This window comes from Desmodus rotundus, chromosome 4 (assembly GCF_022682495.2).
Source record: "Desmodus rotundus isolate HL8 chromosome 4, HLdesRot8A.1, whole genome shotgun sequence".
Classification (NCBI taxonomy): Eukaryota; Metazoa; Chordata; class Mammalia; order Chiroptera; family Phyllostomidae; genus Desmodus; species Desmodus rotundus.
Window position 1 is genome coordinate 170,805,258 of NC_071390.1, and position 26,792 is coordinate 170,832,049.

A 26,792-nucleotide genomic window follows, 5' to 3' on the forward strand; every position below is an offset into this window, starting at 1 on the left:
TAGCCCCGTCTTCAAGAACAGCCCATACCTACCCTGGTCTGTGATTTCTGAAGGATCATCCAGCTTCAAAGCTTCCCATGACACAGGTTGCTTGAATTTCCCCTTCTCCTTCTCCTCAGTCCCATTGCCCTCCTTTCCCCACAGGGTGCATCTGGTGCAGGCCAGTATCCACTGTCTACCAAAGTTCCATCTCTCTAAGGAGCGACCACACCTTCAAAATTCACACTTCCGGGTCGTTACCTGTAATTGTCACGGACTTGAAAACCCAGTGAAACATTCCTGTGTGTTTGAGTTTGAGCGAATTACCTATTTCAACCTCATCACCCCAGGAAGCACGCGTTGCTGTTGTTCCTAATGCACAGGTGAGGAAACAGAGACTTACAGGGATAAAGTAGCCTGTCCATTTTCCACGTACTACATCCAGGCTGGTCTTCTACTGAGAGAGAAACCAAGAGAGTGAAGTGCAGTCCCCGGTGTTCTTTCCTCAAATATTTCAAAAAGCCCACAGATGCCGCATCTGATTACGTCTAGTCCAGTGCAAACAAAGGAACTCCAAGTAGAGGTTCTTACTACTCATGCAGAAAACTCTTGACTATAAACCTTGTCTCCGAAATAAGGATGGCTATGATGTTATGCCAGAAAATTTTAATACTTACTGCCATCCTTGCATTGTTTTCTTGGACAGAACAGTATGAGGCTGCCTTTCAATCTGTCTCCATCTGTAACATGCTAGTCAAAAATCCTTGACATTTGGGTCTGATGCTGTTCCTCCATTTCATTGCTGATTAAAACGCCCTACACCTTTTTCTATCTTTGTGTTTAGTTTCTTGAGAGGGTGAGTGACATATGGTTTGAAGCTGTCATTTAAACTTTCATATTTGTAAGCTACCTGGCTTTTGTCATATAATGCAAATGTGCATGCATTTTTTCCCTACATTAGTTATTATTTGAAGACAAAAATTCCTATAGTAATTAATTAATCTTGCCCTAGTAGTGAACAAGGGTTGTGATTTTCTTTTTTGCCATTCTAATGATATGGTGCGCATATTTATAGATACATTTAATTTCCATTACCTTAATTTTTTACTTAGGCTACTAGAAATGGGATTACTGCATTAAACATTGAGAAGCCTTTGATATCTTTGATAAGGAATATTAAATTTCTCAGAGTTTTTTCTTTTTGCCAATTTAAATTTAATTTTACCACAAATACACAGACATGGCTTTGTTAGGAAAAATAGGTCAATTTGACATATTCAAGTGTTATGTTAAAAAATTTCTAGTTAGTGTTTGACTTACATAGTGCTTTTAACACATTAAAGAATATAGATTTTGTGTGTCATTCTTTTGTCCAGCCTACTTTCTGCTTTGTAGTTTGCCTTTGCTGTAGATTTTGATGAGAATTTCTCTGTTTTCTTTCACTGAACCAGATTTGGTTCTAGTACAGTAATATACTTTTTGATCATTATAACTTTGGAGGACATTTAAATATGTTGGAGATAAAATAACAGTCATCTTCTTAAATTATTGACAATAATTCTCTACATTTTAAACTCCCAGATAAGCTTCAAATTATTATTATTATTTATCATATTATAAAATAACCAAATCATTAAATCCTACTGCATATCATTAATACAATAAAAGAAGTAGACAAAATCCTTGTTATCATCAAAGAGGGATATTAATTAATGCAATAGGAGGATATTAATTATTGTACGAAGGCATTTTAAAGAGGTATGTTGAAAGTAATTTGTATAAGGTATTTACAGGTCAGTGAAGAGAGGACTCTACTAGGGCAGGTGGCTGGTATTAGGAGAGAGTACGGGATTAGACAGGAAGGGAAAGAACTAATTATGGATTGCCTTGAAAGACAGGAAGTTTGATTTGAAGATAATGAGAAGCCATTTACTGTGAACAAGCGACTTGTGTGTTGAAATTAACATTTAATAATGATAAGAACTAGCATTGATTATGTCCTTGTATTATGCCAGGAACTCTTCCAACTTCCTTACAACCATTTAATCCATGCAAAAACTCCATGCAGTTAATGCTACTCTTACCGTCATTCTACAAGTGGGGAAATGGATAAAAGGGTCAAGTAACATTCTTACGGTTACATAGCTAAAAAGTGGCGATGCACTTTTCCCTGTTAATTTATACTTCAGTAGCACAGACTTACTCTTTTCTTTTCCATCACTCCCCACCAAACCAAACAAGAACAACAAAAACCAAACACATAAATCTGTTTACAAGAATATTTTTTCTAAGAGGTTTTTTTTTTCAGATCATTTTTTTTTCTTCAAGACTTTCCATAGAATATAGTAGGGACAGCCTGGGTATAAAAGCTCACTTGAGAAATCATCAAAGTCACCGAAGTTTACATTGTCATAGCTATGTTTAAAAGGGGAAAAACAAGCAAAAACAAGCCCATACTGTTTGATTCTGTGTGATGCCAGGGTAGAGCTTCCGACACTATACCCAGTGCTCCAGTTAAACCATTTCATGGGTATATCTCTATAGTCACTCTGATTTCTTATAGCACAGCTGTGTCCTTATAAATAGAGCTCAAAATCAGACTTTATAGAATCTTTTAAAGTAGTCTTGAAAAATTTTACTTCATCATGACTGTTTCTTAGAGAGTCTCTACTTTTTATAATCTATATAATTCATATTATTATTATTTGAACATGCTGACTGTTTGTCTTAGGGAAATCTCTCAAAAGGCAAATAATGCTTCGAAAATGTGTTGACTAAAAGAAAATTTCCAGGAAATAAATAGCTACTGTCAAAAGCATTGTAAAACTGCTAATAATGAGGGAGTGAGGGGCAAGTTACACCTTATAGCAATTGTCTTTTACATTTGTATTCTGCATAATTAGTAATGCTGATTTTCCTTCTGAATAGAATTCAGTAATAAAATGAAATTGCTGTACTCTCAATGATCAATAAATAGCTAGTTGTTATAAAAGAGCGCAGGTGAGGTCTACTCAAGAGAGCCATACAAAGCTGTGTACCGGCCCAATAATAAGATATGAAAAAGATATGTTTCGGAGGGATTTACAAATTGAGTAAGTATTCCTACTCACACGAAATGATGATGGGAGAAAGTTTTGTGAAACTCATTTGGAGAATATCACTGACACAATCTTTGAAATTGAGGGTTTCACAGCATTTTCAGAATACTCTCAGCATTACTTTCCTAATTCCATAGGTCACACTTAAAATTGCTGTCAACTCTCTTTCAGTTCTGACCTTGATAAATCAGCCATCAGCTGTTGCCTCCTCACTGTCTTGCAGCTCTTCAGGCCTTTTCCCATTACCTGTCTCACCCATGATCAAAACACCTGATTGCCACTGAAAATCTAGACATAGCCTTTCTTTCTCCTCTTTCCCCTTTTGAATACACAAACCCAGCTGCTGACATTAACTCATTTTGCTTATTCTGCTGTCTGCCCACCTACCCCTTGGACAAATGTGTAGCGACAGCTACAGCATTGAGGCTGGAAGTCAGACTGTGTAGGTCTGTTCCTGATTCTGCTACTTATTATCCCTGCACACCTGAACAATTTATTTAGCCTCTTTATTCTTCAGTTTCCTCACTGATAGAGCATAAAAATCATTAAGCCACCTCCATGGAGTTATTTTGAAATTTAAAGGGGATAACTTATAGCAATGGTGTTAAGTGCGTCTAGAAAAGTAAATGGTGCTATGAGACCTTAGAACAGGGATTTAACCTAGTTAGGTAAGTCAGGGGAGGAAGCCAAGAAATGGGCTTTCTAAGAGGAAAACCGAAGGATGATTTCATATTAATGTGGCCAAAAAGGAGGAACATTAAAAGCCCAGGCCATGTGTTGAGTGGAATCAGGATGAGTATAAATGGAGATGGAAGGTCAGTGAACCTGGTGCAGAAAAAGCAAGGTGAGGGCGAAGTGATAGGTGGAGGATAGCTGATAAAGGGCTTCACAGGACACTTTGTGGACTTTGTCAGCAGCTGACCACATTATCGGATTTAATGTGATAGTGCATTGCAGACGGGCCTGATTGGCAGTAGACACATTGGGCTATTTTAATAATCCCATTCAGGAGAAAGATAATGGGAACTTGTGTTAGGATTGGGGCAATAGAGGTGGAGAGAAGTGAATGGATTTCAGAGACAACTAGGAAATAAAGTTGCCAGAACTTGGGATGAATTGTGTGGAGGGAGGGTGGGTGAGGAAGAGGGTGCTGTGTGGTTGACTCAGGTTCCTGATTTGTAGAACTAAGAGAGAGCTGGCCCCAAGGATGGAAGGTCACATGTTTGTTTTGGAATAATTTGCACTTCAGGCACCCAATGGACACAGTTGTAAGGGGTCTTTTTATTAATTCACTGTTTTTTAAGACTTCATGGTAAAATTTAGGCTTTGAAGTCCAGAGTTCAATGATTTTTACCAATTCCAAATATTTCTACTCTTTTCTTCTCCAACGTTTTCCCCAAGGTAATCACGTCACTACCTTAAAACATTTCCATGCTAATTTGCACTTACGTAGCTTTATACAATATGTCTTTCCTCCTTTTATGAATTTTTCCTCCTATCTATATTGTATAATGCCTTAGATCAGGAATTGAGACTTCTATTCTTTTATATTTGTTCCTTATTCCTTAGACAACTTCCAAATTACTGAAACAAAAAACAATGCTTTGTTGTACAACCAAATTTTTCAAGCTGGGTGGGAACAAATGGGAAAACGGTTGACTAATGCATGATTTCTTCACTGTCTCAAAGCCACAGAAATATTTCAGCACTGTCCCATCTCCATTTTTCGTCCTTTGTATCCCTCTCAACAGATGGAATTCTTTCAGAGATGCCAAAATGCACCGTCAATGTGCAGCAGAATGAGTGTATCGGCCTATACACAGGTTTTATTCATCACTGACCATGTGACCTAGGACATATGTATCACTTAACCTCTCTGAGTCAGAATCTCCTCACTTTCAAAATGGAAATATTAACACTAATCTACACATTCATTCATAGTCTAACTGGTGCCTTCAGAACCTAGCTTCATTATATATCCAGATATAAGCTACATAAACACATTCAGTATCTTAATATACATTTCCAATTGAACTTGATACTGTTTCCTCATATTAGTATGTGCAAAAACTAAAATTCTAAAGTTTAATTGAAGATGTTGAGAGAGAACACTAAAATGCAGTAACTGTTTTAAAATCTTCTATGGAGGTCACATAGACACTTTTAACATCAAAATGTTCTAGAACGGGGAAGTGACAAATACATTAGGACACCCACAGAGAAACCTGTTTTCACTTTGGAGTAAATATTTTTTCTCACAAAAAGATCACTGCATTGAATTGTAGAAAACTGCCAGATTTAGAGGAAGTTAAGCAATATCTGTATGCAATTAAAAATAAATTAGTCATAGCTGCGATCAAGGGAATTTCCAACTAACTGCATTTGAGATCAGAAAAATTAACACTGAACTGTCATTAAAAAGTAGAAATTACTTATATCATTTTAAGTAAAAACTTTAAAACTCAGTAAGGATATAGGGTGATGTTTATTCTTTTTAAAAATATACCCCTTCAATTTATACCAAATTAACCAATTCATAATTCAAAAATTCCATATTCAGATTACAGAGTCACCAAAACTGGAAAGTCTAGAACATTTTAAAGTAAATATACCAAGCTTTTAATGTTTTACTGACAAAACAATAAAATGATCCAAACAAGATTTCTTTAACCTTACAAGGAGTCATTCCCCCATATTAATATTGCATTAATATTCTTTTCCAAGTGTACTTTATAGGAAAAATTTAAAGGGTGAGAATTGTATTTTAATTTGGAAAAGCGGCCAAATTTATCAATGAGAAAATTTTGTTGAAATCCAAGAGGTCTTAAAGGAGCTGCTCTTGTGGACTCCCCTCTTCGGTAGGGCGGTTTGGTGTTTCACCCCCAGACGCAGCTAATGGTGAGCTGGCAGGCACCCTGATACCACCATAGTTACCTGGAGCGCTGGGAGGCCTGTGCGTGTAGCTGCCGTGCTCTTCTGAAGAAACGTCACCCTGCTGCGAACCATCGAGTTTCTGGTGCTGCCCCAGCCCCTCAAGGCCGTGTGGGTGGAGTTGACCGCCAGATCCCTCTCGTTCTCTCTTTGCCTTTCTCTAAACCTCACTCCTCCGTAGTGCTGCCAGCACTACTTCACTCCCGGGAGGTCTTTCCGCTGCTGCTGGAGACGCTGTGGGGTCACTGTGGAGACCTCGGGGTTGAAGTCTGATTGTGGCGATTCGCATCCTGGCTGCAGCACATGCTTTTATTAGAACCTTGGGGAAGACTCCAGTCCGGCCTCACTTTATCTGGTCTTGTTAAAGATGCGAGTGACGATAAGAGAACCGAAGCTGCAGGGCCGCTGAGCAAAGAAGACTCTACAGCAGACGGTGGGAGCTTAAACCACAGGAGAGGACTGACATCTGCTAAGGTGTGTTCTTTGAGGAAGCCTTGTTCTCTGGACCTTGTTACTTAACTCCTCCTCCAAATGCACTTGGATCATTTCCCCTGTATCTCTCAACCTAACGAAGTAATCGAAAGGTATTGTCACGTTTCCTTTAACATTTTCACTTGAAAACTCCATCTCAGTTCAAATGTAACCTAATCTATGAGACCTTTCCAAACCAATTTAGAACATTTCTGCCCTTATCTGGCTATCTCTTCATTAACTGTCGCCTATGCCTGCAATTTTCAAGCATTTTTATCTCAGGGCATGCACGAACTAGTCACTAAAATTCTGCAGCACACCAAAAAATATATTTTTGGCAATTTGACAAAAAAAAAGGTATAATTTTGATTCATTCGCCCTGGATGGCTATTGTTGTGCTGGTTGTTCTCATTTTTTTATTTGACAATCTAAGGGAAAGAGGTCAGTGCCATTGCCACCACCACCACCACCATCATCATCATCATCACTATTACCAATGATGAGAAGAAGGCATTGTAATTACAATTATATGTCACATCATTTTGTGTTTATTTTCACTTTAGGTCAACAATTTAGTAATCTTCATCTATGAAGTTTTTTAACATACGGGTTAAGTTTTTCACAATAAATTTTTAAAAATAATTTTTAACTTTTTAAAGTTTGGAATTAAAAAGTCCTTTCCTTCATTGCTGACTAGAGCCGCCTGGATCCACCCATGGGGCTGCCGAGAGGCTGCTGGTGGCCGGACTGGGCAGAATTCAGCAGGTCCCCCTGATTACAGCAAGGACAGCAGGCGGACTTTGCGTCTGTAAGAGCGTATTACAGTTATGGAAGATTGTGAGCATGGACTTAATATTTTTCTCTTAGAAAAGGAAAAAATATTATGATATGGTTAATGAAGTTAACCAGATAAAAATCATTTTCAACCTGTCAAATAGGTATTACCAAATTTAATTAAAGATAAAAATTTGCCCCACAGGCCTTAGAGTCTGGGAGATCATTGACATTTTTAACACCTGATTTGGCTGACAATGTAGATACACAATGGAAAAAATATCAACCACACATTTCTGTTATGCAAAACCTGAAATATTAGAGTTTATCCTGTTTATCAATGTAATCCTCCTTATGTATAATAAAGCTAGGTTTGGGGTTAAGTTCATATATATTTAGTGTTATAACACTTATGTATATATAAAGTTTACCAACATTAAACACTAAAACAAGTTTAAGTGTCTCAAAATAATTAAGATATTTTATCCTGCATAAACACATATTGTGATCAGTGGAAACATTTTAAAACATATTTATAGTTTAGAAAACTGGCCTTTCTACAATGGTGTTGCTCCAAAAACATTTTTCAGAGTTCAGTTTCAAAATGGTTAAGCATGCTCATGCATTTACTTCTTACTCACTAAATATCATTAAGGAATCTAAAAATAAGAATATATTTATCATGCCATTGGAAGCACAGGATTTCCATCAAAGACTAAGGATCTTTGAAAAATTGTTGGCAAGTACCAAGCAGACGGAGACACAGGAGAGGTCTGTCTATTAGGCAGGTGGGTAGATTTCCTCACCACAAGATTTGGAAAATAAGAACCTACGCTTGGAATAATAAGGAACGGAGGTGAGAGGTAGCCAGCTAGGCGATATGAGGTGAATACCATACGTCAGAGATCTAGGTACTCCAGGAACTGGCCACAACAGATTTCTTCAAACCTCTCTTGACATACAAGAAACATGGAGGGAGAAACAGCCACCACCACTTGCAATAATAAGGGATTTTCCTTAAGGCTTGGGTTCATAATAACGTTTACCTTTCCATTTGAAAGTGCAACTCAGAGTTAACTCTTGGCTACCTTAGAAGCCAGAGTTGGACAGAAATCAGTCACCTGCTTTAGTGGCTGGATGGGACCTGCTAGAAAAGAGGAAACACATCCGTCCCTATGCTGGTGGCCATCTAGATCCCCAGTCCATTGCAATCAAACCACAGAAAATATATACATTCGTCACCTCTATTTCAGGGATTGACAACGTAAGCACAATCTCTGGAAAATAAGCCACAAGTCACATTACTAGGCCGACACAGACCTCTTGTTTAAGAACATGCAGAGAGAAATTGCCAGGGATGGGCAAGGACTCTGTGGTCTGACAGAAGGTAGTGCGGAAGAATCAGTTCAAATGCACTTCTAAGAAGTGGACTTACTACATAAAAGAGGAAAGAAACCCAAAAGTCCTTCCACATCTTTTTCACAAAAAATTTTGAGAAACTGAATGTATTGTACAACATAGAACAATATGAAATTAGGAACTCTTATTCCTGGGGAAAAATGTCATTACTAAATTTTATAAAGCAAAACTCAGACAAATGAGGAAATGTATTGTAAGTGACTATTTCAATTAGGGAATTAGGAAATAAGCTAAAGAAATTCTCCCAGAAGACAATACAGCCCTGGCTGGTGTGACTCAGTGGGTTGAGCTAGCCTGTGAACCCAAAGGGTTGCCAGTTAGATTCCCAGTCAGGGCACATGCCTGGGTTTCAGGCCAGATCCCCAGTAGGGGGCAAGTGAGAGGCAACCACACATTGATGTTTCTCTCTCTCTCTTCCTCTCTCCCTTCCCCTCTGTCTCAAAATAAATAAAATTTTTACTGAATTAAAAAAATAAAATACAAAAGATAAGGAAGAAAAGATAAGTTAATGAAGGTAGAGCTCTAAGAAAACCAGTATATTAATAATACAAATACCAGAGAGTAAAATAAGAGTAAGTAAAAGAGAAACAAAAATAAAAAATATAATAGGAAAAAACTTTTCTGAGAGGAAAAAGACTATAATTTTAACATTTAAAGGGACCACTGAATACTAAATACATTAATAAAAAGTATATATGCATATATCTTTGTATTTTTCTTTATAATTTCAAAGATACAGAATAATTTCAACAAGCACCTATTGTAAAGAAACAGAAGAAAATGTATTACCTACTAAAGAGAAAATATGGATAATTTCTTCTCTTTTTATAAAAGGCAAAGAGAGAATGGAGCGATATTGACAGAAATTTTAGAAATACTGTTTATAACCCCCAAATTGTATGTACTCATTAAAGATAATGCTCAAATGTGTGACTAGAACTTGTATGTGCCTTCAAATTTCCATTTCCCCCCCTTCATTTGTAGCCAGGCACATTAACAAAAAATCCTTACAATTATGTGTGTCCATGTGACTATTTTCTTCTTATTGACCTGATGAGATGTGAGTAAAAGTATATAGAAAGGGAGGGGCAACATGCTTTCCCTTCTCTCTTTTCCTTCATTCTTCTACTTAGAGAGTCAACAACCTCAATACGATGATGTGCACAGGAGCAGTTGTCTGGGTCATGAGTAAAATGATTGCTCCAGCGATGGGAAAGCATAAAACTGGGTCACCCACAATATTTTTGACTCTGCCAGGTGAGGTCTGCACTTCCTATGCTCAGGCTTCTTCTATGCATTAATGTATATAAGGCATTGTTCATTTGCGTGTTTTTCTTAGATATAACCAAATCTGATCCTGTCCTATACGACACACAAAAGGGGAACATGAGACACATCCTTCTAAGGATTCATGACATAAAGAATCTAAGTATTTTTATGAAAAAAATACTATTTAGAAAATACTCAGGCCACCTGAGAACTGAATAATTATAATGACTGACATATAGGTAACACATGTGGCTATAGTTGATTTCCAAACATTTGCTAGATGGATAAAATATATATTAAATGCATAATGTAGGAATTCAATTTGTACTGATCACCTAGTTGTAAAATCCAGGATTATTCTGTAAGATGTGAGAGTTGTGGGACATGAAGGAAAGGAAATCTATGCTCATCTCATGAGCCAGGATCAATGATTTATTCTAAAATGAATGATTGTTTTGTAAGAGAAATAGATGTTCAAAATGTGTTCAAAATTTTGAACATACAAGCATCCATTAACAGAATAAAAATATGAAAAGTTTTTATTCCTCCGGAGACAAAATACAAAGCAATAGGACCATTAGGTATATAGCAAAAGAGAGGAAAAGGAAAAGAATGCAGGCAGGCTGTACAAATAGCTAGGAGTCTATACAAGTCGATAGAAGTAAGATTTCATGAGTTGGAATTATTTGGGGTGCAAGTGATAGTAACTTGACTTCAACTTCAGAAACAAGGTTAAGATTTGCTTAAGTCACTCTTGAGTCACCCTCAAGCATGCTTCTTTTGGTGTGAGAGCCAAACACAGTCCCTGCCCATCTTGCTCTCTAGTAACTGTGTCTTTTCACCTTCAAGATACACAGTGGAGAGGGGGAGGTGGAGACTTTTGCCTTCCAGGCAGAAAATTGCCCAGCTTATATCTTTCATCATTAGTGCCTTCTATTCCAACAAGGACATTACCTTTGGGGAGTTGATCAGTCATGTCTTGGACAAGATACACTGTGAGAGACTGATTGACCCTTCTAAGTTGGACAGTGATAAAGAACTAAAAATCGACATCATCCTCAACTCCCAGGAATACACCCTGTCTTTGGTGGACACAGGCATCGGCATGACCAAAGCTAATCCATAAATAATCTGGGAACCATTGCTAAGCCTGGTACTAAGGCATTAATGGAGGGTCTTCAGACTGGTACAGACATCTCCACGATTGGAAAATTTGGTGTTGGCTTTTATTCTGCCTACCTGGTGGCAGGGAAAGTGGTGGTGATCACAAAAGCACAATGATGATGAGCAGTGTGCCTGGGAATGTTCAGCTAGGGGTTTCTTCACTTACAAGCTGACTGTGGTGAGCCCATTGCCCAGGGTACCAAGGCGATCCACTCTCTACGTTAAAGAAGAGCAAACAAAGTACTTAGAGGACAGGCAGGTCAAAGAAGTGGTGAACAAGTACTCATAGTTCATAGGTTATCCTGTCACCCTTCACTTGGGGAAGAAATGAGAGACAGAAATCAGTGATGATGAAACAGAGGAAGAGAAAGGTGAGAAAAAAGAGAAAGATAAAATGATGATGAGAAGCCCAAGATTGAAGAAGTGGACTCAGATGAGGGGGATGATAGTGCTAAGAATAAGTAAGAAAAAATAAAGATGATTAAGAAGAAATGTCGATCGGGAATCACTGAACAAGACTAAGCCCTTTTGGGTGAGAAGAAACCCTAATGACATCTGGAGAGTTTTATAGGAGCTTCACCAATGAGTAGAAAGAACACTTGGTAGTCAAGCACTTCTCTGTAGAAGGTTAGTTGAAATTCACGGAACTGCTATTCAAGCCTCGCCAGCATCCTTTTGGCCTCTTTGAGAATAAGAACAACATCACACTCTCTGTCCACCATGTGTTCATCATGGACAGCTATGATCAGCTGATACCAGAGTATCTCAACTTCATCTGTGGCATGGCTGACTCTGAGGACCTGCTCCCCGGACATCTCCCAAGAATTGCTCCACCGACCAAAATCTTGAAGGTCGTTCATTAATACATAATTAAGTAGTGCCTTGAGTTTTCTCTGAGCTGCTGCAAAACAAGAACTGTAAGAAATTCCCCTGGGCATTCTCTAAAAACTTAAAGTCCGGAAACCATGAGGACTCTACTAATCAGGGCCGACTTTCTGAGCTTTTGCTCTATCCCAGCTCCCAGCCTGAAATGAAATTAATTCACTTTCGAACCATGTCTCTCGCATAGAGGAGCCCCAGAAGTCCATCTATTATGCCACTGGTGAGAACAAAGAGCAGGTTGTCAACCCTGCTTTTGTGGAGCGAGTGCGGAAGCAGGGTTTCGAGGGAGTACATATGACGGAGCCCCTGGGTGAGTACTGTGTGCAGCAGCTCAAAGAGTGTGATGGGAGGAGCCTGGTCTCAGTGACGCGGGAGGGCCTGAACTACCTGAGGGTGAAGAAATAAGAAAATGGAAGAGAGCAAGGCCAAGTTTGAGAACGTCTGCAAACTCAGGAAAGAAATCTTAGATAAGGAGGTTGGGAGGGTGACAATCTCCAATAGGCTCATGCGTTCACCTGGCTGCACTGTGACTAGCACCTACAGGGAACAGCCAACACCGAGCGAATCCTGAAAGCCCGGGCACTTTAGGTCAACTCTCCACTGGGCTACCTGGTGGCCGAAAAGGAACCTGGAGATCAACCCCGGCAGCTCCATTCTGGATACTGCGGCAGCGGAAGGTGGAGGCGGACGAGAGTGACAAGGCTGTCAAGGGCCTTGTGGTGTTGCTATTTGACACTGCACGGCTCTTGAAACTGTACTTGAGGATCCCCAGACCCACTCCAACCACACCTACTGCATGATCGAGCTAGGCAGAGGCACTGATGAGGATACAGTGACCGCAGAACAACCCAGTGGTGATGTTTCTCCTAAGATCCACGCCCCGCCCCGAGGGTGACAAGGATGCCTCTCTTACCGAAGACGTAGATTAGGAATTTCTACCTTCAGACCTTGTGCGCTCTGTATAGTGACTCCATGGCTCCCACTACAACCCTGAATGACCCCAGCCCGCCTGGTTGCCTCTGCTGATGTCTAGCAGTTTTTTTTTTTTTTCTCTCCTGTCTTTCTTCCTGAAGCAGGATACAAGGGCCTCCAGCCCCCTCTTCCCACATTTGACATTGGGTTTGGATGTTGTATATTGTCAGGTTTTTTAAATCTGTTATTGTTGTTTATTCTGCTCTGAAATTAAATTATGCAAAATAAAGAAGATGCAGTTTAAGACAAAGTATAGAATTTATTGCTTCATATTTCAAAAAAACCCAGGAGTCCCAAAATCCTTGGTGACCATTCTCAAATGAGGAATCACTCCATCTCTTCTGTCCTCTATTTGGAATTTTGAAACTTCCCTTAAAAAAAAAACAACCCTAAAAAGTCCTAACTGGGTCAATAATAACATTAAAGTGTTTGCTATATATGCAACAAATACACTAAAATAATGTGACAGTATTTTAAAAAAGGAATGGACATATATGTGTGTATATGTATAATACATTCAAATAAAAGGAAAGAAGGGGTAATACTATTATATAAAAAACTAAATTTAATGCTAATATGATCTAATTAGTAGAAGAGGAATTATTTCTAAAAATAAAGGTAAAATCTATGATGACTATATAGTAACTATAAGTGTTTACATGCCTAATAATATAGTTGGTGATTATAAAACAAGTTAGAAATAATGAAAAAATTCACAACACTTCAATTGTAATAAGAAACATTGAAGCTCCTCTTTTAGTCTCTGAGAGATAAGCAGACAAAATATAAATGGAAAAAGTAAATTACATAATGCATCAACTTGACTTAATATGCTGCAAATATCATAGGCAATACACACTATTAAAATATATATTAACTATTTGCAAAGAGAATCTTGAGATATCTACAATAAATATACCAATTTGTAAATTGCACAACCCAATACAATAAATTGTCCTAAAAATACAATTATATTAGAGACGAATAACAAGAGAATAAACTTACACTCTCACAAATGAGGACATTTGGAAACAAAGTAATATTTTCCTAAATAGATTTTTTAAATCAAAGAGATAATACATAACATGTATATATATAGATACACACATACAAATATACATATATATACACACATATATGTCAAGATGGTAAATTGTATTAAGTGATAATGATATCACTAATGTGTAAACTTGAAGAAAGTGGTCAAAGCTGTACTCAGAAGAAAATAAATGGTCTTAAATAATTTTTAATAATAAACAATAAAGAAAAGATAAAGTATGCAATTTTAAAAATTTATTTATTTATTTTTATTCAGTTACAATTGTCTGCATTTTCTCCCCTGCCCTCCACCCCAATTTAAGAAGTTAGAATATATAGTAAAATAAAAGGATTGCTAAAGTTAGAAAAATAGATGATATAAAAACAAAAGAACAAAACCACTTACATAAAAATAATAATGAAACACTCAGATCCATAAGGAGGAGATTCAACCACAGGTAAAAAAAAAAGTGCACATAAAAAGTAAGAGAATGATGTGTGACAACAGCAGCAAAATTGAAGCCCTGGCAAGGGAGCTCCGCTGGTAAGAGCATCAGTATCCTGCAGGTGTGATACCCGGTCAGGGCCTGCACAAGAAGCAACCAATGATGCATAGGTGGGTGGAACCAAAAAAGCTCTCTTTCCCCCTTTGTCTCGCTCTCTCTCCCCCTTCCTTTCTCTCTAATATCAGTAAATAAAAAATTTAAAAACAGAAAAATGGCATCAACATCAAAATAACTTCTTTTTGGTACAAAGATACAATGTACTAAAAAAGACTTAATTTTTCCAGAATGGAAAAATTGAGTGCAAACTTTCCACTAGAAATTGTAAAATTAAGAAAATAAATGATTTTATACATACACATATACATTTTTACTCCACATGTGCATATATTTATTATATATTTTATTGGGAAAGAAAGAACCCAGACTATTTTAAGTTTTGAAAAACATCTTGAATGTCTTTACAAATGTTACAAAATTTCCAACACTCTTTTGCCAATCACTGTTTCTTAATTTTATAGCTTAAGCGGATGTCAAGGGAAATTTAATCCTTATGTTTCTGATTTTTTTACATTTGGCCCATCGAAGTGTTTCATAAGAACTATTTGATGTCTAAAAGTTCTTACAGGCTTTTCGTTTCAAGCATGCTTAAGATAATGTATTCAGAGTTAAGCAGCATTTTATCAGGATCAAATGAAAATGAAACTCAGAAGCCTTAGATTATTTTGAAAATTTAAAGACCGATAAACATCATCATTATTTATTTAGCATCTGAAGGTCTACTCTGGCAAAAATAGAAATATATCGAAGGGATCTTAGATCTCTTTACTATATTAAAAATAAATATACTTCTTTTCTCTATGAGGAAATAGCAGAAATCAGTATAAGCAATCATTTGATTAAGCACCGAGTTGGACTTTACACTGTATGAGCTGAATGGTCCTGGTTAATTGTCTAAATGTGCTAAGTGACTGTATTTATCCTGGCATCCAAGATCACCTGGCTGTTTCTTTAACCACTGGACCCTTCCTGAGAGGCCCCTAGAGAAAACATATGTAGAACTGTATCAAACAAAGGATCAGTTTATTTGAGTATTAAACTTTGGCCCCCAAATCCTACATAAAACTCTATGACCTAAGCTGAATCCTATAAATAATGCATGAGTTCTGGGTCAAACTTGCTGAGTTTGAATTTGACTTCACAACTTACTACTTCTGTGATCTTAAGTGAGCTGTGTAATTTCTTGAAGGCCTTGACTTCCTTAGCTATAACATAGGAATGATCACAGTTTCTGTTTGTTATAATATACATATATAACTTATCTTTAAGTATTTTAATATAGGTGCAGTTAATAGTACATTCAGCTATGATACACACCAGGAAACCAGACTGAAGCACGGTGAAGTGAATTTCCCCTGTTGGTAGCTCAATCAACACCATATGCTTTGTTAAGTAGCATGGTGAAGGTCAGAAATAAGTTATTATTTATAAAATTGGTGGCCTGATAATTAGAATAGTGAATGTGAGACATGGGCTTCAAATAGTAAAATTAAAGTTCCTAAAAGTATGTAGATTAGCTTACATAATTAAAATATACCAACGATGCACTCTGTCTTTGCAGAACAAGATAGAAGGGTCCAGGGAAGCTTTGGGTTAGTGTTCATAAGGTCCCTAATTGGTTTGAGGGGTTTCTGTAATCAATGCTGATTTTCATGTTGATGGAACTCTCCCTTTAGAGTATGTCATGATCTGTCTTAAGTAACCCATTCTTTCAAGTTGGAGGTTGGAATAGTGAAATGGACAAACTCAGGGGTCATCAAACCTACAGAATAGGTTCTGTACCCACTTGATAATAAATGCTTCTGTAATTAATGACTTTAATGTGTGGCACATACTTTGACCTGAGATTTGTTTTCTTTATAACCTGGTAGTCGGGTTGTGACAAAGTCTCTAACTCACACTTCCGAATCTGCTACCGTGGACATCATCCACCACAAAGAATAAAAATCAGTTTTGCGTGACCAAATCGGCTTATTCAAGTCATAATTCGACGCCGTATGTTTGCTGTGAGAAACAAGGAGGTTATCCATGTGAGCACTCGGGACAGTTACTGGCACAAAGTCTGAGCTCAGGAAATAGCCGCTATTGTTGGGCAGAAATGGTCTGTTACCAAAACAAGCCATATGCCTTTTGCTTCCTCTTACAGATGCCGAGTATCACATTCTACCACCAACTGCAGTAAAAGCCTTTTCTTTTTTGGGAAAGAACACAAGAGTTTGTGTCAATGCGTAGGCAAAGATGGCCCTAGCCCCCCACTTCAGGCTTTCTTGCATCAGGCACATGTGACAACCTATGGGCATTTCTTACTTTGTAATACATTCAGAAGGCAGAGAATTCTCAGACGACAAAAGATAGGAGCAAGACAGAGGTTTCATTTCTCTACGCCTGAGAAACCACAAAGTCCTGCAGGTTCCACAAAATGCCTAGTGAATTCACGAGCCTCTGGAACTTAAGCCCATAAAACATTGAGGAATTTAACCAACCCACCATGTCTTCTTCCATGAGAAGGAAAGTGTGCGGTTAGGCGAAGAGGGACGGGAGTGTTCAACTTCCTTTTCCAAAACCAAAAAGGGCACTGAATTGGTTTGCATGCTCTGTACTCCAAATAGTGGCTTGACTGATGTGATGCATTAAATTTATATATAACTAATCTATATACATACATAGAGATATCACATACATATACACATATACAAATAACTATATATATATATATATAGTGCATGAATATCTGTATATCTATACACATAAATAGGTCATCATGTGAAATATGCATATATGTATATATGAAAACATAGACAATGAAATGTGATTGTTTAATTTTTGGTGCTTTTAATTATTTTATTTCTATCTGTATCTTCCCATTGGACATAATATACCTTGTAATTAAAATGGTGACAATAAGTCCACAAATAAGATTAGTTTCTTTATATTATATTCCCTTTCTTGCCTCTTCTTCTTCCAAAAATGTGTTCTCCTGAGAAGACCAAATTAAGGACAGAGTAAGTCTGTATGAATGTGCTTGTCCAAACATGATCTTTTCATACCATATGATTAGTGACGATGTGATCTGCAGTTGGCTATGAACTTGGAGTTGAGAGGTGGGGTGCAGAATATCTCAGAATGGAGGCAAACTGTATCAAATAAAGACATACTCCCATGGTTCAAATCTGGCCCAGTACGGGGGCTGTCCAGGCCAATTGGGAGAAGTTTGATAGGCTTGGCTTTTATTCATTTTTAAAGTTTAACATTGAGTCATTTTACCTATATCAAGAAGTTTTGGGGGGAGGAGGGTCAGATCATGTATGCTTTTCATAAGCAGCAGAGGTATTGCATATCTGTTCCAAGTCACATTTTGGAAGCAGTTATTCTTGAAAGTTTCCCCCCCCCTGTGGCACTTCATGGAAAACACTTCAGCCTGCCAACAAGCTATGGATATGTTTTGTTAGAAAAGATTCTTAATATGAATAAGCTAATTAAAGCCATGGGAATAAGTACAATTACACAATTTTGGTTCATAATACAATCACGTAGGTGGAAAGAATTTTGAAAACTCACCTCCTTCAACCATTGTATTTAAGATAAAGGATACCACCAACTCCCCCTTTACCACCCCCTTCAATAAATGAGTATCTGCCCTGTTTTCAAAACAATATGGGAAATATAATACAAGACCACCAAGTTAATTCTGCCCTCTGGTAGTTCTTAGAATTGTAGAGGTATAAGAATAAATTCTGTTGCAAATTAAACTTTAGAACAGTATAAAAATGTAAGCCATTTTATCATTATTTCTGTGCTATCATATGTGATCTGATTCTGGGGCTTCTGGGTACCTTCTTTTCTACTATCTTTCATTTTCCAGTTTCCACATCTCTGCTGCATAAGTTAGGAATTTGTTGTTGTTACAAGCAACAAAGACTCATCTGTGTTAGTGCAACAATGTAATTAATGGCTTTCTAATGTGTCAATGTGGCTAGGCTGGATTGTTTCCCAGAATGCCCTTTACTGGCATGTTTCATTAGAGACAAATACAAAGAAGACTCTCTCCAGAACTGGAGAGAGGAAGGAAGGCGGCAGCTGTTTTGTAGGATACATCAGCTGTTGCTGATCTGCTAACTTACCTCTTTTTAAAATTTTATTTTATTTTTAATTTTTGTAATTAAATTTATTAGGTGGCATTAGCTAATAGGATCATATAGGTTTCAAGTGTACATTTCTATGATACAAGATCTGTATATTGCACTGTGTGCCCACCACCTAAAGTCAAACCACCTCCTTTACTACTAGATCTTTCCATTGTTTTACTTCTGAGCCTGGGGCGGGGTGTGTGAGCGCGTGCGTGCATGCGTATACACAGGTTCAGCCACTTGAAGAAGGGCCCAACTTCTGCAAGATACTCATTACAGGGTCAGAGGTAAAGAGAATGGACACAGGCTTCAGTCCCCCCCCCCCCCCCCCCCCCGCCCCGTGGAGTTCTGGCTCTTCTCAGGGGGTTCCATTCCTCCCAACGATTTATCCTGGGAATTTAGGGCTCTTGCTTGTCAGATGTGGAGGCAGCCTGGGTTGACTCCTTACCAGCACCCAGAACTGGGTAAACAAGTACTCTCTAATACATTCCATGATGCATATCTATATATTGTTGATCCATATGAGAGAGCAGCACACAGTGGGTTTATCGGGGAACAACAAAGAACACCATCAGGCCTCAAAGGGTGAACTAGGCAGAAGCCCAGATAAACAGAGGCAATCCTTTAACCGAGGGGCTTCCGTACACAAAGAGACCATTGGAGGAAACTGAAAGTTCCAAGTATAGCGGCTTTCCATTGGCTGAGCTGTGGCAGTCTCCCATTGGCCGAGCTGATCCCGGGCCCGGAGAGCCGCTTTTCTCCGGCAGCAGCGGTAGGAGGGTGATAACCCTTCCTGTCGGAGGTGCTAGCTGCAGTTTGGCTTCCTGGAGTGACATGTGAGTGAGAGGTCTCTGCTTTAGCCTCCAGACTCCGTTTTAAATGATGTTTCTGTTTATTAACTTTTACAGTGTCCTCGGGGTTCTGCTCCTCTGGTTGAACCCGCCCTGCTACCTGCAGGAAACAGAACTAGAGAGCAAGAATTAGGATTTGAAATCGAGGCTGCCCTTTACTTGCCCCTCTCCTCAGTCTGGGTTCCAGCTTTTGCTCTTTATACGGTTTTCCTGTGCGTTTCCGGAAAAGACGTAGGGAAATACAGCCCAGCCACTTAGTAGAATCACTTACATGTCCAAATACCTGAAGAGACCCCAGTTCCCTTATTCAGTATTTATCTTCCTCTCGGGACAAACTCTAAATCTCAGGAATCAGAGATTCCTGTGTTGAACACATTTGAATCCTGTTCGGTGGCGGTGGCCACCTGCTGCTCCCCCAGAGGCAGGCTCCAGGGAGGGACCTGGCCCCTGGCTGGCGCCCACCGCTCCTAGGTCAGATGCCGCAGGGATAGGTTGAACCAAAGGACGACTGGGATTGCAACGGCATTTTCCTGGGAATAGGAGAAAATTAGGGACTGGCCAAAGCTGACTGTACCAGACAAACGGGTAAGATCTCGATGGTTGTTTCTGGCAGGTGCCTGTTCTGATCAGCTGGTACCCATGTCACGAAAGTTAACCATTTTCTGTATCAACCCTCCTTTCCCCACAGAATCAATTCAAAATGCTCATTCATTCATTCAAGACGCGTTCCTGGAGTTTGTCATAGGCTGTAAGCACACTATTGATAGCAGGGAAAGCGAAGATGTGTCGGGAGGCAGGGCTGTAGTCTAAGAGTGTGTAATTTAGCTGGAGAGACGGAGCCTTCCGACTTCAGTGATGCAGGCGTCGGACCCGGAGTCGGGTATGCTAGATCAGCGCTCCTCTTTGTCATTTGCTGCCGTTTTGACCACGTAACGTTATGGCACAGCAAGTCCGTAAGGAACAGACTACCTGCATTGTAACGTGGTCCTCACATCTGTATGCCCTCCGGTCAGTCATGTCATCTTTCCAGGGCAAAGGCTTTGTGTCTAAAAATAAGGGTAGGATTGTTGTGAAAATAAAGATTGCTGCATTTTTCAAATTGCTTTCAGCAGCTGGAAATATAGTAATGATTTTTAAATTTGGCTATTAATTCAATCAATTATATAAATAGATTTTAAAAATATTTAACCATTGTTACATATTTGTAGAATTAACCCTCCTTGAATTTTTAATTACCCTCCTGGATTTAATTAACCCGGAATGTATTTAAGACTTTATTATTTTTTTAATCTCTCTGTAGTGGGCGTGATTTTGATGTACAAACTCAATGGTGATACAAGCAGCACAATTCTTATTCTCTTTAAATCAGTGTGGTGCCCACCTCAAGCACATACACCCCTAGGTTGGAAGGAGATTCAATGGCAGTTCTTCTTGAGCCTCTTTCCTGTTACTCAGGTAGTATGGTTTCCAGGGTCTTACAAAGTACCAAGGCATCGGAGGAAACCCCCGTCATCAGTCATTTCTGCTCCTCAGTTGCTCCCAAGCCACCTATTACTCAGTCCTAGATCCCCAGCCTGCCCTTCTCTTTGGAGGTTTTACTGCTTCCTAGCCCATGCTGGAGCAGAGTGCAGGTCCCTGCGGTTGTAGGGAATTATAAATCTCTCCTTTCTCACCAGCGGGAGGAATTTCTTCCTTTTTCCCTCCAAGTAAAGACTGATCTCCACCCTGAAAATACTTAATCTAATCCTTTCAATGATGCTTTTGCAAAAGAGGTGAAAGAATTGTTCAAGGCAACAAATCTAAACTATCCTGAATGCTTGGGGCTGAGGAGGGGGATATATCTAGAGAATTGCAGTGTAATTTGATAACATGAATTGTGACACCTTCCATTGCTTTTACACTTTGTAACAATTTAAACAACAGAAAAATGTCAGTTCCTTCTCAGGGCTTGGAAGAATTACTGGCCAAAACCATTTGAGCTTTATGCCTTTTCAGAGACTAGCTCTTTTATGAGTGTTTCAATTTGTTACATGGTTATTGCTGTATTTAGATTTTCTTCTTTTATGAAACCAAGTGTGGCAACCTCAGCTGTTCCAGAAAATATATTTATTTCATTGGGATTATTATTCATTGCAGGGAATTATTTATAGTATTGTAATTTTTAAAATTTTGTCTGTTCCTGGGGTTGTATATATATTTTTTCTAAATAATAACATCTGTATTTTTACTTAGATGATTTGTCTATTTTACCATTGTTTTTCAGGTTCAGCTCTTGGGTTTATTTATTAATTCTAATTTAATTTTTCTAGTTTTAAGTTTAGTAATTTCTGCCTCATTTTTCAATTTCTTTCTCTAGATTTGTTTTCTTTTTGTTTTCTAAGTTCTAGGGTTGAATGCATAGTTCATTTATTTCCAAGCAATCTTTTTTAATAAGAAATGCACTCAATGTTGTATTTGCCTCTAATCCTGGTAATGGTCCCATGTGAATTTAATATGGTTTGCTATCTTTGTAATTGTTTTGTTACCTTCTAACAATGGTTTTGTTTCTATTGACCAAAGGTTTTTTATTTGTTATATTTTATAGAATATTTTACATCCTTCCTATATTTTATGTATTTAATTTTTTTATACAGACACACATGCACACACCATCCCCTAGTGTTGTTGGGGTGTGATCTGCAAACATTTTCTCTGAAATTTCAATTTTGAAAAGTTTATATTAATTGTCTTATATTTTAAATATTAATGGCCTATAATAATCTCCACTTTCTCTTTGTTAAAGAACATTCAACAGTGAGGCTAAGAATTCAAAACCAGTTTGAGAACTTTTTTATGTGCCCCGCACTAAATTTGTTCTAACCACAGCTCCTTCTTGCTTCAGGAACTTAATGGATGATTATTCGTTATTCTCTTATTTTCTGATAGAATGTTGGTCTCATTTAATTCATGAGACCTTCTCTATCTTTGACTCATAAAACCCTTGACTTTAGTTCTCTTTTTACCTCAGACATTTTATTAGCTGCTCTTGCTCTGTGCATCCCTTTACTGTACTTGTAATTTTTACTAGGATTTTTATCTCTGGTTCTCTGTGTCTCTCTCTTTTTTTTTGCAACTCAGATTATGTTGAGCAAACTCCTTTATTCTTATAATATTGGCTATTTATTTTATATATATTTTTCAGTACCTTGAGCCTAATTTCATTCTAACAACTGCCCACTCAACATAATCACCAGAATATTATGCTGTTTCCTTGAAATTAATGTAACATCAGATATAAGATAATAATAAAAATTATTTTTGCCATAATGGAGTTAACATATTTTTGAAGACTTCACTAAGTGCATGAAAATTTCTTGATTAATGCGACATAACTGTAATAAAAGAATAGAATAGGTGTTTCATACAATAAATATAATAAAGATTCAAATAAAAGATGGCCTTGAATTCATTTAGATGATTACCATTTATTCTCTATATTGTATCTTTGTAATTTTCTCATTTAAGTGAATTTTTCCCCTGAATTTCTATTAGATCTCATTATCCTCATTAAACCTAATTTATCCAGTTATAGAGAACTCTGGGATTGTTAGAAGATATGCTCTAGATTATGGATAAAAGGTAAAAATACAACCAACATTTCAACATCACCTTCTATGAAATCCTGTTAGTTATATTTTCTATCTCCAAGTCAATGATGAGGAAACTTTGTGAACATTATTTGTCAACCAATTATATATTAGCCTAGTAGGTATGTGATATCTAAGCCAGATTTTCCTCATTAGTTAGAATGTATTATATGGCATACAATGCTGGATGACATTGTCTTTTTAAAACCAAGGTAATTTAAGTCTTTTTCTTTTCCTAAATCATTCATGCCAATCAGTCTGGAACATCGTTAAATTGGATTAGTCAGACACAAGTGTTCTTTAGCAAGCTACGTGGTGTTTATCTAGATAGTCTCCAAGTTCCTTTCAATGTTGTCGAATTTACTTTAAAAAGCAGTATAATCTGAATGTTTTTTGAACTCCAGATCTCTCTTTCCATGTGAATATGAGCAAAACATGCATTTTAACCAAGTAAATGGATTATACTAAGTATGCTGACATGACTAATTAATGGATTATTTATAGGACAAACATGAATTATTCTTAAAATATTGATAAATCACTTTTGACTCCCAGTCTCTCCTCTCAACCTGTTCCCTTTCTGGCCAAATAAATTCACAGTCACATCCAATATTTGACAACTTGGAAGAAGCTGCATTAAAAAATGTAGTTGAGTCTGGGGAAAACTTCAATGATAGTTTATTACAATAAACATATGACCATTGCAACAATGGAATTTGATGTAATGACATAACCCCTCTATTAACATTGCACATCTGCTTATTGAAAGCATCATTTTATTAAGTGCTCCTTTGCTCACTTGCCAAATGACCAACTTTCTGTTTACCTTTTCAATCTTCAATTAAGCTGAGATATGCACACCAGGAAATCCCTCCCCCTTCTCCTTGCCTTTACTATAGAAATCTTTTTTAAAGTTCCCGTTTGTATTACATGGCTGTGAATTGTACAGTGGCAGACAGTCTTGGTTCAGGATGTTTCATGGAGAAAAATGATTTTCAAGGAATGATTTTAATGAGACAACATTCTGATGCGTCAAACATTAGTTAATGGCTTATTTTGTTTACATTTTATTTCTCAATTCTCCCATAGATCATTGCTGGCTGAGGCTGGGGAGGGTGCTTAGTGCCCCAATCTTAATGAGGTGACTAGGTGCGAAGATTCAGGAAGTGATGTCCTGAGAGAATATAAGATCAACAGCTAGTAAAATATTCAACCCAAGGGAATAGAATAGTTTTTTGGCTATTTTTCTTGTTACAATAGGGCATTAAAAATACTCTATATGACACCATAATGATGACTACATGCCAATTTTCATTCTTCCAAACCCATAGACTATGCAACACCAAGAATGAACCTTAACGTAAACTATGGACTTTAGGTAATTACTATGTCTCAGTGTAGGTTCATGAATTGTAACAAATGTGCCATCCTGGTGGAGGGTGTTGGTAAGGGTGGTGGCTATGCATGTGTGGTAATAGGGAGTTTGGGGGGAATCTCTACTTCTTTTGCTCAATTTTGCTGTCAATCTCGAACTGCTCTAAAAATACTCCTAAAATTAATACATTTTAAGAAACTTGTTGGGACATGGATGACATTCGTGATACTCGTTGCGGCGCTCGGTAGACTGTTTAGATCTAACTGGGTGCGGTAAACTCTTGCATTGGTGCACCCACAGGACTACCCCTCCAGTGCTTCTGTCCTTGTGAAGTCAGTCCGCTCCCACACTGGACCTGGGCGAATGCGGCGTTAGCAAGTGTAATGCACCAGTCTCGATGCACACTTAATGTATTAGGGCTTGGCTCATTGAAATGCTCAATTTCAGTAAGAGCCCATAGTGAGAACCCACTCACCATGCTTAAATATGTCCAAGCTATGCTGCTGGGGAAAAAGAGTCAGGGAGAGGTTCTTCAAGATACAACAGCACATGAAGAGAGATCCCACATGCAAGAGGCCTGAGGACCCCAGCTGAGCTCCTAGATTCATGAGTGAACCCTGCCAGTCAACCCACAAAAATTTGAGCTATAATAAACTACTGAAGTTTTAAGGTGCTATGCTACCCATCAGCAATTAACTGATAATTCTCTAGTTATTTTCAGCTCCTTTGACGATAACTTCACAAAATGTCTCGGTAGGCACTATAATTCTCCAACCTTTCCCCCTATACTTTTTCCTGATTCTCTGAATTTCCCTCCCCTATACTTTGATCTTTAATACCTCTCAATCATTCTTTTCCAAGTTTTTCTTTGTACCTCAATTCTTACTTTTCACTTGTTGAGAGTTGGGGTGTGGACTGTTCATAAACTTCAGTAGAGGATCACATTATATTCATTTGGATTTTTTTAAATCAACATTCACATAAATTTGTTTAACTGTTCTTGTTCCCCACTCCATTTGTTCACATGGAATTACTTGCTTAGTGAGACACTGGCCCTGAATGGCATGAGTATTGGCCTCTTAAGTATATCATAAGAGGAATAAAAATGGAAAGCAAACCTCTTCTATCCTCTTTTATGAGTATGTTCCTGGTTATTGATCTTATTCTATTTCAGGACATCACTTACTGAATCTGTTCACCTAATCATTTCATTAGGATTGGAACAACGAGCACCTTCCCCCAGCTTCAGCCGGCAACCATCTGAGAGAATGAAATAATGAAAACAACACACACACAAAAATAAACCATTAACCAAACTCTGCAGAATCTGAATGTTCTTATTGAAATGTTTGCTTAAACCACTGGCAACCACTGATTTTTTTCATTGTCTCCATAGATATGCTTTTTCCATGATTTAACATCATTAGAAGGACAGTCTATAGCCTTTTCAGATTGGCTTCTTTCACTTAGTACGATGCTATGCATTTAATTTTCCTCCGTGTATTTTCATGGCTTGAGAGTGGTGGGTAATATCACAGTGTCTGGATGTTCCATTTTATTTATCCACTCATCAACTGCACTGGTAAATACTAAGGAGTGTGTGATTGTGGGACCACAGGGCAAGAGTATGTTTAGTTTTCAAAAATACTGCCAAACTGTCTTCGAAAGTGGCTGTACCATTTGCATTCCCACCAGAAATACCTGAACTTTCCTGTTGGGCCACATCTTAATCAGCATTTGAGGTTGTCAGTGGTCTGGATTTGCGCTACTTCGATAGGTTTGTAATAGTATTTCATTGCTGTTTTAATTTACATTTCCCTGATGACATCCAATGTGGAGCATCTTTTCATAAACTTAATTACCATCGCTATAACTTCTTTTGTGAAGTATCTGTTAAGGCCTTTGGCCCATTTTTAAATCATGTTGTTTATTTCCTTATTAGTAAATTTTCAGAATTTTGTGTTTGTTTGGAATAGCAGTCCTTTTGCAGACATGTCTTTGCAGATATTTTTTCTCAGCCTGTGGCTTATCTTCTCATTCTGTTGACATTGTGTTTTGCACAGCCGAAGTTTTTCATTTTAATGAAGAACTTAATTATTTCTTTTATGGATCATGCCTTTGGTGTATCTAAAATGTTTCTTTTATGGATCACGCCTTTGGTGTATCTAAAATGTCACTGCTTGCTATCCCCAAGGCCATCTGTTGTTTGTCCCACGTGAATTTCTAGGAGTCATAGTTTTGCATTTTACATTT

At 37.8% G+C, this 26,792-nt stretch overlaps 1 pseudogene; it reads left to right on the plus strand.

Annotated features, from left to right (window-relative positions):
* The first annotated feature begins 6,311 nt into the window (after window positions 1-6,311).
* Window positions 6,312-12,916, plus strand: LOC112316697 (heat shock protein HSP 90-beta pseudogene; annotated as a pseudogene).
* The last annotated feature ends 13,876 nt before the right edge of the window (window positions 12,917-26,792 follow it).